Raw genomic sequence first — 12,893 nt, 5'->3', positions numbered from 1 at the left:
TTTCCAAAGAAGATAGTAAGTATTTTACCTTTATAAACCATGGACAAAGAACAGTTGTATAATCTAGCACACTGGTTCCCAAACTGTGGGTCAGGACCCACTGGTGGGTTGGGACCTGATTTTTGGTGGGTTGCCAAAGGGTGATGAAAGATCAGATAACTAACAGCCCAATCCTGAGCGCCCGGGGTGCGTGGCTGAAGCGGCGCCGAGAATGGCTCCTGCACACCTCAGCCTGCCGCAGGTGGTGCCTCAGGAGAAGGGGACTTTCATCCCCTTCTCCCAGGTAAGAGAAGCAGCCCCACAATGGGTAAAGGCATTTGTGTAGGGTGCCGAGCCCCACACGAATGCCTTGGATCCAGTGGAGCAGAGCTCCATGGGACCCACCTCCCTCCCTCCACCAGCACACCTCCCACCCACCCTTTCTTCACCTCCTGCCTCCCCGTCATGCCTCCTCCCCGCCCTCTCTCCACCCTCCATCTGCCTCCCCCCTCCCCGGAACACCTCCTCCCTGCCCCCTCCCCGCTCCCGCTTACCATGCCATGGCAGTTCATGAGCAGCGGAGGACAAGCGCTTGCCCAGCAGTAAGCCTCGCAGACATGTCTTATGGCACGTTTGCGACAGTGCGCTCCAGCGGAAAACCGGAGCGCTGAGCTCAGGATTGGGCTCTAATTGCCTCAACCCTAAAACTATTCAAAAATCAGGTACTGTAGCTGCACCTCTGCAGTTTGCAAGCATGTGTAAATATAGGGAGATGAATGTCTAAGGGTTTTTCTTGTTTATTACTAATAAACAAACAAACAATAATATTATTTCTTTCTAGATTTCCTTTTTTAAAGTCATGTAAACCTAGGTGGGTCCCGATCGAATGTTGTTTTAAAAACTGGGTCATGGTGCTAAAATGTTTGGGAATCACTGATTAGCATAAACAACTGGGGTGATCAGAAGAAACTAGAAAGGAAAAAATAATGCTCACCTGCACATCTCTTTTAGGCAACATATGAGAATCTAATTAAGGTCATGCGCAATAGGAGTATATTTTGAAAAACTGATGACTTGCAACTCCATTCGAAATGAACAGCAAGTACTAGTTTTGTAGACAATAGTGAGGGTTGCCTGGAAGTGCTGGTTACTCTGATTTATAACAGATCATTTTCTCTCTTCATCAATGGAAATAAGTGGGTATATTTGTTCCTTTCGGGGGTGCCATTTGGGGGGAGACATTAGCCCTCTTGCTGGGTTTCAGACTACACATGTTTATTCCTTAGGTGCAGCTTAACCATACTTCTTATAAGATATAAAAGAGTAACAATCACTTGATCCTTTATCTCACCACTAAGACGCTAGTTATACATAAAAAGGCATATTCTACTATATAGGATTGCCTGTGAACCTTACTTTCTTACCTGCTCAGCTCTAAAAAGTCATGGAGACATCCTAGAACTTGCTAAAAGGAATCAGTGCCATTAGGCAGCATCCTTATTACTGGAAAAGGACAAGAGTTTTAGTATCTAGATGTACTTTTAGATTGTCTAGAAGAATGTGCACTGCATGTGTGATAGGAGACGCATACATTTTCCAAAGCTTGAGTACTTTAGTTGTTATATATGCTATGGGCTTAAAGAAACTGTCTGACAAGCCTGCACTCGTTCTTTCCTAAGACAATTGAAATATCATGGTAGATTTCTGCTGCATTTAGTTATCATGCTGGCAGTTGTCAGTTCTGAAATCAGCAAAGAAATAAATGGCAGAACACCATTCACATACATGTAAGAATAAAAAAATAAAATCCCTGACTTCCACCACTGCCCGATGCATGTGCAAACTCTTTTCTTTTGCAATTGGCATTTGACATTACCCTTTGTTAAAAGAGGGTAGTCAGTGCCCACATTTCTTCTAATAGAACAGCAAGATACATTGCTGTATCCCAACTTAACTGATCTGAAAGACATGGCATTTAATAGCCCTTATCACTGGGTTTTGCCAGATCATTTCTAAGGCAGGGAGGTAGTTGTCTCGGATTCATTGAAGTTTAACCTTCAGGTTGACCTTCAGGTATGCTTTCTGTTCTTGCCTTCTCTAACAAATGATCCAAGAACAATATTCAAACTTAGCAACCAGTTTTGGAAATGTCCTAAATGAATTTTGCAAGCTTCTTGAATTTTCTCTCAAAAGAAACAAATTAGAAACATACAAAGAGCACAATTAATGGAAGAATTCTAGACCAGTCTCAAACATCGGCTAGATAGAGATGATTTTAAAAAATCAGTGCAGGATATTATCTTAGCTTGTCTGCATGGCCTTTCATTTTGGTATACATCCAGTCCTTGGGTACCTGTATGTGGGAAACTGTCACCTGAATGTCATCTAAAAATCTTCAAAAGCAAAAGGCAGCATTGGGTAATGGAAAGATTGTTGGATTTGGAAGACTTGTGTCCAAATCCATGGTTAGCTGTTGTTTACTGTAATCTTGGCCAGTCAGTATCTCACTGGGATTTCATAAAGGCAAATAGGATGCTATTATTCTTATACATTTATACCAGTGGTTCTCAAACTCTCTCTTCTGCTAAAGTGGAAGTGGAGCGCGATCGCTCCACATCTACTTTCACTGCTGCAGGGAGCCCTTCTGCAGGTCACGCCGGGTTCCCCACACTCCTGGGAGGCTGCAGGGGCTTGGGTACGTGTACCCAAGCCCCTGCAGCCCCCCTGAGCGGCACAATCCTGGGGATCGCGCCACTACCTCCTCCCTGCCTCCAGGCTGCCCCCACCCCTTAAGGTTGGGGCATCATGACACTCCAGTTTGAAAAGTCCTGATTTATACCATACCATAGATTCAGGGGTGCCCAAACCCCAGCTTGGGGGCCACTTGTGGCCCTCAGGGGCTCCCAATATGGCCTGTGGGGAGTCCCTCTGGCCTCTGGCCCTCTGGAGACTTGCTGGAGCCAGTACTAGCCCGATGCAACTGCTCTTAGTGTGAAAACGACTGTTCAACCTCTTGCATGAGCTGTGGGATAAGGGCTCCCTCCACTACTTGCTGTTTTATGTCTGTGATGCAGCAGTGGCAGCGAAGGAAAGAATGGCCTTGCCTTATGCAAGACCTTTTATAGGCCTTGAGCTACTGCAAGACCTTCATTCATTCATATAAGTTGCATCTCTGATAAATTAATTTATGTAAATTTATTCAAATTTTAAATGTAAATTAATTTTTTCCCCGGCCCCCGACACAGTGTCAGAGAGATGATGTGGCCCTCCGGCCAAAATGTTTGGACACCCCTGCCATAGATGTACACAAGACCTTTCTGCATCACTTCAACAGTCTGGATGGATCCCTATATAATAATGCAAACCAATGCATTTCAACTCAGAAGTAAGTCCCATTATGTTCAATGGAGCTTACTCCCAGCGCACAGGATTTCTGCCTAAATTTGCTTACAGACTATGGGGAAAGAAACAGGGAGGAAAAGATAAGAGTAAAGTAGGAAAAATAAGGAGAGATCCCCCATTTATGCTTTCCTGAGCTCACTGAACATTGGATGGAATATGTAGAATGTGAGAAATAAATGATAGAATTCCAAATACATCTACAAAAAGTCTAGCCTACAAAAGTTTGCTGTTGTATCTCCCAACACACAACTACGTTGACCATTTGTGGTAGATGGAGAACATAAAAGAAGAAAGGTTCCAACTCTTTTCCCATTTACTGAAATGTTAAGACTAGGGCACATTTTCCATTGTCCAAGGAAGATGTACAGTTTGCAGAGGGGCTAGTCATCATGACTAGTTTTTCCCTTTCCAAGTTTTCAGATTCTAGAAACAACTGCTTATTTTTTTCATACTGCAGTGTAACAGTTTGATTGTTTTTTTTTAAATCTCAAAATCTCATTTACTTCCAGTAATTTTATTTTTAACTAATTTAACTGAATTTGAATATCTTCTCCAAGTCCCAAAGGAGGGAATTGGGGGGGGGGCAAGGTCGGGGTAAGCATATCACTGTCTTCACATTAATATTTCTGGAGTTCTATATTACACCTTCCTCATGAGTAAAGATCAGAGCAAAAAAGCATGTGATCATCTTAAGCTCACACAGTAGAGTGGAGATTCTTGCTGGATAATTAGCAATCAAGGGAAATAGTAAAGAAGGCCCTCTGTTTAGTGAAACAGTGTGCATAATATAAGTAACCAGAGAGATGGAGGGAAGAATTACAGTCCAAGACCAAGAGAAATAAGCCAGAAATGATTTGCAGTCTTGTTGAACTTTTGGCCTAACAAATGGCGTTCCAGAGTTTGCAGTTGATTTTGCACTATGTGCAGGGTAGCAAAATGAGAGGCTAAGGGATAGGCATAGTCTTCCCCTAAAAAATGAGTGGCATGGATAGCACCCTCTCCAAATGATTGAGATCTAGGTCCCTGCATTGCTACTGCTACTGAAGAGAGGAATGTCTTGAAGACAGAGTGAACAAGAGTGAGGTTATTTGCACAGGAAAATATGGTTTTCTATGAAGAGAATTGAAGAGTTAGCAGCCGAGCCCACCTTGAGCAAATCACCCTCTCTACTTCTCTCCATTGCCCTGCCACTTCATTCTGCTACCCAAAGGAAGAAAACTAATTATTATGAACCCCAAAGCAAAAGTTTTTTATCTTAGGGACCAGATCCTGCACATGCCTGATCTCGTCTGATCTCGGAAGCTAAGCAGGGTCACGCCTGGTTAGTACTTGGATGGGAGACCGCTTGGGAATACCGGGTGCTGTAGGCTTATACCATAGTCTTTCGAGACTGAAGGTTGCCAACCAGAATGGGGTAAAAAAGAATCAAGTTCCTCCAAACACTTTTTAACCTTGAAAGCTTTGATTTGAATTTCTAGGCGAATCCAATTCATTTTTGAGTGGAGCAATCATCTGCTTCACCATCCTTAATGGCATGATAGAAGACTTGTAGGCACATGTGATATAAAATGGAACTTAGATGAATACAGCGTATATGCTCTGGCAGTGGTGTAGCTATAGGGGGTGGCACGGTAAGTACTGCAGGCACTGCAATGTGCCATGTAAGCAGCCCCTGCTACTTATGTTGCTGCCCAGAATAGGTTCTATGGCAAGTGGGAGGGGCCACTTACATTGCATTAATTTTGAACCAACCCATGTACCATTAGTGTATCAGCATTAATTTATACAATTTCAGGAGAAAACTGAATTAGGTCTACCAAATTCTCTTTATCTCACAGAATGGAACTACTGAAGAATTTTTCACAGCAGGGCTCCATTCAGTACTGCAAGTTAGTACAGTGATATGAACATGAGTTCAATACCAAAATATACCTTAACACATGTACTTAATACATAGCCAGAATAAAACTAAGCAGAAAAATACACATATGTGCAACCCACAATGGACCTATGCAATTAGGTCTTCCACCATTTTCTGCAGCTGAACTATAAAAAAATTTCCCCATGAGCTCTTCAAATATCAGACCAATATGTAAACTGTTAATTATTATTTTCAATATAGTCAGAACATTACAAAAATCCTTGCTTAGCCAATGCAGTGGCGTTTGGATTTCTAGACTAAATTTCTGAAAGCAAATGTTCTGTTTGTTTTTCTTTCCAGTAGCAAGTTGGCTCAAATTTTTCCAACATCTATGAATGGGAGACTCATTCCTTGCTGGCTAGCCAAGGAATAATGTAATGTACACAACAGCTGCGAAGGCAGCTGGGTTTGCTACCCACGCAGTTGGAGTATGTGTTCCACTGCAGCTGAAAGGGGAGGCAGAGTAAAAACAGGGACAAAAAGAAAATTGTAGAAGGGTCAAAACATACATATCTGGCTTCCTTGTAGGATGCCAGTGTACGACATTCCTGATATTGAACAGCACTGTGACTCTCATATTGAATGGCACTGTGACTCCAAGGAGAAAGACTGTCCTAATGAGTGATCATATCCCATATTCGTAGAAGAACTTGCGCATATAAAATAGCAAAATTCTTACCAGTAAGGATATGAAGACTTCTTCTATTTCAGACCTGAACATCTATTCGATTTTATTACATTTATAAAAAGAAGCCATTTTATGTCAATCTTATTATACATACTTATATAGCACTTTATGACTCTGTAAAACACATCACATATATTATCTTGATGCAGTCCTTCCATCAACTCTGTAAGCTACGTATTATTCTGTCCATATTGCAGATAGGGAGCTGAGGTTGAGAAACTTACCTAGGGTTATCTAGGCACCTGAGAGTAGACATTCTCAGTTTCTTAAGCTACTCCTGTTTCAAGCAGATGAACAATAAATCATTTATTTATATATTACATTTTTACACCACCCTTTCTCCAAGAAGCTCAGGGTGGTGTACATAGTTCCTTTCTCCCCTTTTGTCCTTACAATGATCCTGTGACTAGGCTGGGCTAAGAGATAGCAGCAGTCGTCGTTCTCACCCGCTATCCATTCATTGTCTCTTTAGCACAGAGCCTATGTGTGATGTTTCAGTCACCATGTGCTGGTTGTGGGCAGGGCCTGCAGCCACAACCCCTTTTCCTGCTGCATGCACATATACACACACATTTACTTCATCTACCGCTTGGCCATGTGAATAAGATTACTCATAGTGCATCTTTTCTGCTGGTAATAGTTTTTTTCACCTCAAAAAGCAAAACAGTCACTGATGAAATGTAGAATGTGTTGCGTCTCCTCATAGAAAGATAGGAATATCATGCCCACTAAAGAAAAATGTGCATATGGATTAAAAATATTTCTGTGAGTTTTCTCTCTCATTCCAGGCTTGGAATAGTTCAGGAGGAAGTGCTCTTTTTAACCCATTTCTTTCCAGCCCACAGGTGTACACATTTGATCCCTGGTGTATATGCAACATTGGGCAGAAATGGCTTAACTCCAAGCAGCTAAATAAGGATACATCTTACTGCTTGCTGGACAGTGAAGAGAAAGCCCAAAAGTCCAGTCCAAGGTCCAGTCCAGTCCAGTCCAAGGTCCAGTCCAGTCTATTTCATTCATCAGCTGGGGAACTCTGGATCTGACTTGAGACACAACAGAGGACAAACCACAAGGTAAATACGAAAGGTAACAAGAGCAGTAAATAAATATTGAAATCCACACTGATTCAAACTGATCACTGACAATTTGTTCAATGTTACCACAACAGTGAAACATTTGTTATCTAGACGCAGATCAAGAAGTTTCTCCAAAAAGAAAAAAAAATTCAGGCACCTATTTCAGAACAGACTTCCACTATGTCAAAATGATGCACCAGCCTTACATCTTCCAAACAGAATCCGTAATAGATCAGAATAAAAGACTTTGCACAGCAAATCTTTATGAGACGAGAGATCCTAATTAAGATAAATGTTTCCCTGAGCTGTAATTATGAAAAAGTACATACTGTGGACGGACAATTCTTTAACTTCAATAATTAATTAGTCATGGACTGAACCTGCCTAAGTCTGGAAGTCAACTTCTAGTTTGAAATACTTATTTAATATTCAACTTGTTGTTTCAGATGCTTAATGAATGGCATTGCCATTTATGGCTCCGTGGCAGTAGATATTTGAATTAAACATCACACATTTTTGTCTCAAATGCAAGAAGTATTGATCATTCTAGTTTTGGAATGTGATCTCAGTGAACAGTCTTAAGTACTCAGTTGTAGATAATCAAAAATTAAGAACATGGCACATGGAGTGGTTTATGACAGCAGAACAGTGTTCCACTGTCATAAAATGGCAGGTGATGACACTCACAGTGTACCACCTCAACCGTTTTGCAAATGCCGCCACAGAAGTTGGTGAAACTGCTGCCCGCATTGGAGGTAGTAAGCCAGTTGTGGTGGCAGAGTAGAATGGAGGGAGGAACAGAGGTGTATCTGGGAAGAGAAGAGAAAGGGATACTGACTGGAATGAGAAAGACATAAGTGGCAGGGACTTGCGATGGTATCCTTTTCCCATTTCTCCCCATTCCCTCTCTCTTACCTCAGACCAGCAAAGTAGCTGGCACAAATCTGAGATAACTCATTTGGCTAATGGAGGCTTACATCTGGGTGGGTGAACAAAAGTTCCCTCACTTGGAAGAGACATCTGAGACTGCCCCACCTTGCAGGATGCAACACACACTCACGTTGTATGGCTGCAGTGGTGGTGGTGGGGATTGACAGCCCAATCCTAAACTGCTCAGTGCGTGCGGCTGTGGTGGTGCCAAAAACGGCTGCCGCCGCATCCTGCACACTTCAGGCAGTTGTTGGTGGCTCAAGAGAAGGGGACATTCATCCCCTACCCCTGGGTAAAGAGAGTAGCCCCACAATGGGACTACTTGATTCATCACCAACCAAAAGGTTGGCGGTGAATCAAGAGCCTCCATGTAAGGTGGCAAGCCCAACATGGAGGCTCTGGATCCAGTGGAGCATCATTCCACCGGTCCCGCCTCTCTCCCTCCCTGCTCTCTCCCCTGGCATGCCTCCCTCCCACCCTCTCCCCGCCTCCCCATAACACCTTCTCCCTGCCCTCTCCCTGCCCCCCTCCCCCCTCTCCGGAATGCCTCCTCCCCACCTCCCCCCACACCCCCACTTACCTCTCCACTGCTCGGTGGTCCACACGACCGTCAAGCAGTGGAGGTCAGGTGCCCACCTGGCGGAAGGCTAGTGCCGGCCAGCTCTGGGCTACCACTGATGCTCAGGCCCCAAATTTACCTTATGGCACGTTTGCGACAGTGCGCGGCAGTGGTGAGCAGGAGCCCCGAGCCCAGGACTGGGCTCTCAGTTAGGATTGTGCTATCCATGTAATGATTAAAAGTGAGAGAACCTTAATTTTAAAATCCTAAGATTACTATGGGTGCAATCCTCAAGGCGCCTTATGCCGGCCTAAGTCCCTTGGGCACGTTTACACCTCCATTGATGGGAACTACGTCGGTGCATTTAGATGCACCAATGTGCGGGGGCAGACAGAAGCCTCCATGGTGGCTCCTGCACCGCTGCTTGTGTCAGCGCACTTGCGCTGATGCAAGCAGCAAAGGTAGGCATGGGGGGGCCGGGAGGGGGCATTTCTGGGCGGGGGAGGATGGGCGATGGGCAGCCCCAGAGGCGGTCACGTGGGGAGCCGGGGCGGGGCTGGGAGCCCCAGGGGCGGGGCTTCCAGCTGCTCCGCTCTCCTCGGACTTGTGATGCAGGTCCGAGGAAACCCATAAGGGTGTGCAGCCCTTACCCAGGAGTAAGGGGAAGAGCTTCCCCTTGCCTGTGGCTGAGCCACTGCACCCAACGAACCTGCGTTGGATGCAGCGCAAGCCTCCTGGCTTGCCTGCTCCAGAGCAGGTTTAGATTGCACCCTAAGTTTATATCAGCAATGAGCAAATAGGAGTTTAATAGCGCAATCCTACATATGTTGGAATGGAAGTGCTATTGTGTTCAGTAATCCTTATTTCGTGGAAAGTGTGTGTATAGTTGCACACAAGATGTGAACATGAGTAACAAGACAAAAGTTCCCAATTAACATTAACAAATTTAATAAGCATTTTGGCTTAGGTTAGTAAGAAGTATGACGGAAGCTAGTTAACTAGTTCAGCCCAGGGGTTCATCTCAAAGAAATGAGTGCTGCTGGTTTACTGGCTTAATCACACTTTAGAGACAAAAAACACACATGCAGAGCATTGGCAGTATAATCCAATGCTTATCCTGTGGTGTTGCCAGCTCATGTGCCCCGGGTGTCATCCCCTGCTGCAACACCCCCAACTCATTGTGCTGATCAGTGTTAGCTTTGGGGGGGGCAACAAACTGAGCTTGACACTAATGACCAAAATTGTGAAAATCAATAATACCATAATGTTATATGTCATTGGAAAGGTAATTTAATGCAGAATGCAATGAAACAAACTGCACTGGAATATTTGTATTCAATCAAACCAACAAGAAGCTGACGGAACATACCAAGATCCAGGCTTGCGTCCTGAGTACACTTCTGTACTGCAGCGAGTCATGGACTCTTCACTCACAACAGGAGAGGAAACTGAATGCTTTCCACATGCGCTGCCTCCGACGTATTCTCGGCATCACCTGGCAGGACAAAGTTCCAAACAACACAGTCCTGGAACGTGCTGGAATCCCTAGCATGTATGCACTACTGAAACAGAGACGCCTGCGTTGGCTCGGTCATGTCGTGAGAATGGGTGATGGCCGGATCCCAAAGGATCTCCTCTATGGAGAACTCGTGCAAGGAAAGCGCCCTACAGGTAGACCACAGCTGCGATACAAGGACATCTGCAAGAGGGATCTGAAGGCCTTAGGAGTGGACCTCAACAAGTGGGAAACCCTGGCCTCTGAGTGGCCCGCTTGGAGGCAGGCTGTGCAGCATGGCGTTTCCCAGTTTGAAGAGACACTTGGCCATCAGTCTGAGGCTAAGAGGCAAAGAAGGAAGGCCCATAGCCAGGGAGACAGGCCAGGGACAGACTGCACTTGCTCCCAGTGTGGAAGGGATTGTCACTCCCGAATCGGCCTTTTCAGCCACACTAGACGCTGTTCCAGAACCACCTTTCAGAGCGCGATACCATAGTCTTTCGAGACTGAAGGTTGCCAACTAACTATGGCAAATTAACCAGAAAATGAAAACACAACTGCCTTATGGAACAAAAAGTGGATTTGCTTAACTCCAAACTGAATAATGAGACTGATTGTTCTGAGCATCAATGAGATGCTATAATGATACAGCATGGAACCAATGACTTATTTATTTACTTAATTTAATTTGATTTTGTCATGCGGGGGGGGCTACAAAATGTTCTTTGACCCTAGGTTGTAGATAGAGGCCTTAGTTATGCCTCTGACTGGGGGGAGGCAGCAGAGCAAGTGGGTGGTGAGCTGCTGGGGGGAGAAGGTGGGTTCCTCCCAATTTTCAATTTTTAAAAAGCCTGGGTGTGATGTCACTTCCAGTTATGACATCACTTCCGGGGCAACATTTTTAGCTTGGCACCGGGCTACACAATCATTAGCTACACCACTGGCTGGAGTACAGGCACAAAGCATAGCAACAGGAAGTGCTCTGGCGGTGATGCAATGGTGTCATCATGTCATTGTGCCACTGCTGAATTGCTTCTGGGGACTGTGATTTGCAGCCATTCAGACACACGGGCAGGTAGGAGGACCCTTCCACCACCAAACACAGTACAGGCCTCTGCTTGGCAGGACGGGGGCTTGGGTGGCATGCCTGTTACCCCCTGGGCACAGCATCAGAAGTATACCACCCCCCGCTTGCTACTGTGCATGTCTGCTAAGAAATTAGTCCCAATTAGCATAATGGAACTTAACTCCCAGGTAAGTGTGCATAGGATTGCAGCCTAAAAGTTAAGCAGTAGATATGTATTTATATATTAAAGGTCTTATATACCATCCCAAAAGACAACACATCAAAATTAAGATGACTTGAGATGTAATTTGGTAATGTTGATGCTTCTTCTATTTTTGGTTCTGTCTTAGGTTTGACTTGTTTCTTGGATTTGCACCATGTTCCTGAAGATCAACAGGTAGGGACATTTCAACCATAATTACTAGCAGTGTTTCAAAGCGGGCATATCTCATTCTTCCAGGTGAGTGGAAGCAGTTTTAATAGCTAAGGTGACCAACTACGTAGCCAATCCTATTCCCCACCATTGGTGCTGATGCATCCAATTCCTGGGGGGGGGGGGGATTCAGTAGGCTACCCAATCACAGTAGGCTCCCCCCGCCATGTTCATTCTTGCTTCTCTTTTTCTTCTTCTTCTATCACGCATCAGTTTGAACGTCTTCTTCATATTAGAGGCAGGGAGGAAACAGAAGGTATAATCATTGTACTCTAAAATGAAAAAAAAATTAAAATGTGTTATAAACAAGATTAAAAATTCAATAAATAAGAGGAATATTTTTAATGGAAAATTAAATGAGAGTAGGACCACTTGTTCACTTCCCATTATTTTTCTCTCCATAGGCCTGCCTCTTTAAGCCTTTTTGCGAAACATTTTGTGTATCATTGAACAGGCATCATTTTCTTGTTAAATATGGGGACTTGGCTCTTTTGTCAATTACAGCAACCACATCAGGGAAAGCAATGAAGTGGCATTCAGGTGGCCAGCATTTTTCATGCCAGTGCTGTTCCCTACTGAGCATCCTGGCCTTTGCCTATTTACATTCCTTGTGCCGCATGCACTTATATGCTTCATGAAGCACAGATATTGCACTCCATCAATTAATGTTGCTCTTGCTGGTTTCTAATTTGTAGGTTCCCACCGCCTCTTTGTTTTCCTGTTTCAGTGCCATATATTTTAATTTTACAGTAAACGCCAACTTACATTAGTTCAGCTGTCCTAATGACATAATGCGACTTGAAGTTATGCAAATGACTTCTTTCCAGATATCTCTGATTAAGCTGAAGAAGACTCTTCCTAATTAGTGCTAAGATAATCAGTGACAAATTGCACTTGATTAGATACCATAAATGAGCATCTCAAACCCTAATTGCAGCAGTTCCTGCCACTGGACGTTTTAGAAGATTTAAAAAAAAAAAAAAGGTACTATGCTTTTGTTCTGTGCAAAGTTTACCTCTCTCTTGCCACTGCCTTCAGGAATGCCTTTGTCCTGTCCCTCCTGCAGATGTGACATGAGCAGGTACATGGAAGTGGCCTATTGGTTGCTTTACAGAAAAGGATGGGTCTAAGGCAGCCATTAGTTTCACATGCCTTTCTTCAGCTTAAAGTACAATCCTAACCTTTGCCTGAGCCTGTGCAACCATCCCTGCAGTGGCTCAGAGTGTCACAAACATGCCATAAAGCACATTTGCAACTATTCATGAGTCAGTTATGCTGGCTAAAAGGCCTGCACCAGCCTGCCAGTGCTGCATCTAGGAGCAGCACCAGTTGGAGCAGGTAAGG

The 12,893-nt window shown here is 44.2% G+C and overlaps 1 pseudogene; it reads left to right on the top strand.

Annotated features, from left to right (window-relative positions):
• The first annotated feature begins 4,634 nt into the window (after positions 1–4,634).
• Positions 4,635–4,751, top strand: LOC136646539 (5S ribosomal RNA; annotated as a pseudogene).
• Positions 4,752–12,893: the final 8,142 nt, after the last annotated feature.

This window comes from Tiliqua scincoides, chromosome 3, assembly GCF_035046505.1.
Source record: "Tiliqua scincoides isolate rTilSci1 chromosome 3, rTilSci1.hap2, whole genome shotgun sequence".
In the NCBI taxonomy this organism is placed as follows: domain Eukaryota; kingdom Metazoa; phylum Chordata; class Lepidosauria; order Squamata; family Scincidae; genus Tiliqua; species Tiliqua scincoides.
Note: the sequence above shows the minus strand (reverse complement) of the source record. Positions and strands in the feature narration are given on the sequence as shown.